The sequence below is a fragment of the Bison bison genome, unplaced genomic scaffold, assembly GCF_000754665.1.
Source record: "Bison bison bison isolate TAMUID 2011002044 unplaced genomic scaffold, Bison_UMD1.0 scf7180017862979, whole genome shotgun sequence".
Lineage (NCBI taxonomy): Eukaryota > Metazoa > Chordata > Mammalia > Artiodactyla > Bovidae > Bison > Bison bison.
This window is the reverse complement of record NW_011493551.1, coordinates 196,642-200,107: the sequence shown is the minus strand read 5'-3', so window position 1 is coordinate 200,107 and position 3,466 is coordinate 196,642.

Genomic DNA, 3,466 nt, shown 5'->3' with positions numbered 1-3,466 from the left:
AAGAAAAAAAAAAGAACCATGAGAAAATACTTGAGGAGATAATAGTTGAAAACTTCCTTAAAATGGGGAAAGAAATAATCACTCAAGTCCAAGAAACCCAGAGAGTCCCAAACAGGATAAACCCAAGGTGAAACACCTCAAGACACATATTAGTCAAATTAACAAAGATCAAACACAAAGAACAAATATTAAAAGCAGCAAGGGAAAACCAACAAAAACACACAAGGGGATTCCCATAAAGGTAACAGCTGATCTTTCAATAGAAACTCTTCAGGCCAGGAGGGAATGGCAGGACATACTTAAAAGTGATGAAAAAAATAACCTATCGCCCAGATTACTGTACCCAGCAAGGATCTCATTCAAATATGAAGGAGAAATCAAAAGCTTTACAGACAAGCAAAAGCTGAGAGAATTCAGCACCACCAAACCAGCTCTCCAACAAATGCTAAAGGATCTTCTCTAGACAGGAAACACAGAAAGGATGTATAAACTCAAACCCACAACAACAAAGTAATAGCAATGGGATCATACTTATCAATAATTACCTTAAACATAAATGGGTTGAATGCCCCAACCAAAAGACAAAGACTGGCTGAATGGATACAAGACCCCTATATATGTTGCCTACAAGAGACCCACCTCAAAACAAGGGACACTTTCAGACTGAAAGTGGAGGGCTGGAAAAAGATACTCCACGCAAATAGAGACCAAAAGAAAGCAGGAGTAGCGGTACTCATATCGGATAAAATAGACTTCAAAACAAAGGCTGTGGAAAGAGACAAAGAAGGACACTACATAATGATCAAAGGATCAATCCAAGAAGAAGATATAACAAGTATAAATATATATGTAGCCAACATAGGAGCACTGCAATATGTAAGACAAATGCTAACAACTATGAAAGGGGAAATTAACAATATCACAATAATAGTGGGAGACTTTAATACTCCACTCCCACCTATGGATAGATCAACTATATAGAAAATTAACAAGGAAACATAAACTTTAAATGATACAATAGACCAGTTAGACCTAATTGATATCTATAGGACATTTCATCCCAAAACAATGAATTCCACCTTTTTCTCAAGCACAAACGGAACCTTCTCCAGGATAGATCACATCCTGGGCCATAAATCTAGCCTTGGTAAATTAAAAAAATTTTGAAATCATTCCAAGCATCTTTTCTGACCACAATGCAGTAAGGTTAGATCTCAATTACAGGAGAAAAACTATTAAAAATTACAACGTATGGAGGCTGAACAACACGCTGCTAAATAACCAAAAAATCACAGAAGAAATCAAAAAAGAAATAAAAATAAGCATAGAAATGAATGAAAATGAAAACACAACAACCCAAAACCTGTGGAATACTGTAAAGGCAGTGCTAAGGGGAAGGTTCATAGCAATACAGGCATACCTCAAGAAACAAGAAAAAAGTCAAATAAATAACTTAACTCTACACCTAAAGCAACTATAAAAGGAAGAAGTGGGGAGATCAGACCTCGCCCCGGGGCCGGGCGCGCTCGGGGGGACGCGGCTGCAACTTCTGCAGCCGCGTCTAAAAAAATAAATAAATAAAATAAAAGGAAGAAGTGAGGAACCCCAGGGTTAGTAGAAGGAAAGAAATCTTAAAAATTAGGGCAGAAATAAATGCAAAAGAAACAAAAGAGACCATAGCAAAAATCAACAAAGCCCAAAGCTGGCTCCTTGAGAGGCTAAATAAAATCCACAAACCATTAGTCAGACTCATCAAGAAACAAAGGGAGAAAAATCAAATCAATAAAATTAGAAGTGAAAATGGAGAGATCACAACAGACAACACAGAAATACAAAGGATCATAAGAGACTACTATCAGCAATTATATGCCAATAAAATGGACAACGTGGAAGAAATGGACAAATTCTTAGAAAAGTACAACTTTCCAAAACTGAACCAGGAAGAAATAGAAAATCTTAACAGACCAATAACAAGCCCAGAAATAGAAACTGTAATCAGAAACCTTCCAGCAAACAAAAGCCCAGGTCTAGACGGCTTCACAGCTGAATTCTACCAAAAATATAGAGAAGAGCTAACACCTATCATACTCAAACTCTTCCAGAAAATTGCAGAGGAAGGTAAACTTCCAAACTCATTCTATGAGGCCACCATCACTCTAATACCAAAACCTGACAAAGATGCCACAAAAAAGAAAACTACAGACCAATATCACTGATGAACATAGATGCAAAAATCCTTAACAAAATTCTTGCAATCAGAATCCAAGAACACATTAAAAAGATCATACACCATGACCAAGTGGGCTTTATCCCAGGGATGCAAGGATTCTTCAATATCTGCAATCCAATCAATGTAGTACACTACATTAACAAATTGAAAAATAAAAGCCATATGATTATCTCAATAGATGCAGAGAAAGCCTTTGACAATATTCAACATCCATTTATGATAAAAACTCTCCAGGAAGCAGGAATAGAAGGAACATACCTCAACATAATAAAATCGGTATATGACAAACCCACAGCAAACATTATCATCAGTGGTGAAAAATTGAAAGCATTTCCCCTAAAGTCAGGAACAAGACAAGGGTGCCCACTTCACCACTACTATTCAACATAGTTTTGGAAGTTTTTGCCACAGAAATCAGAGCAGAAAAAGAAATAAAAGGAATCCAAATTGGAAAAGAAGTAAAACTCTCACTGTTTGCAGATGACATGATCCTCTACATAGAAAACCCTGAAGACTCCACCAGAAAATTACTAGAGCTAATCAATGAATATAGTAAAGTTGCAGGATACAAAATCAACACACAGAAATCCCTTGCATTCCTATACACTAATAATGATAAAATAGAAAGAGAAATTAAGGAAACAATCCCATTCACCTTTGGAATGAAAAGAATAAAATACTTAGGACTATACCTACCTAAAGAAACAAAAGACTTATATAACAGATCAGATCAGATCAGTCGCTCAGTCGTGTCCAACTCTTTGCGACCTCATGAATCGCAGCACGCCAGGCCTCCCTGTCCAACACCAACTCCCGGAGTTCACCGAGACTCACGTCCATCGAGTCAGTGATGCCATCCAGCCATCTCATCCTCTGTCGTCCCCTTCTCCTCCTGCCCCCAATCCCTCCCAGCATCAGAGTCTTTTCCAATGAGTCAACTCTTCGCATGAGGTGGCCAAAGTACTGGAGTTTCAGCTTTAGCATCTTTCCTTCCAAAGAAATCCCAGGGCTGATCTCCTTCAGAATGGACTGGTTGGATCTCCTTGCAGTCCAAGGCACTCTCAAGAGTCTTCTCCAACACCACAGTTCAAAAGAGTCAATTCTTCGGTGCTCAGCCTTCCTCACAGTCCAACTCTCACATCCATACATGACCACAGGAAAAACCATAGCCTTGACTAGACGAACCTTTGTTGGCAAAGGAATGTCTCTGCTTTTGAATATGCTATCTAGGTTCTG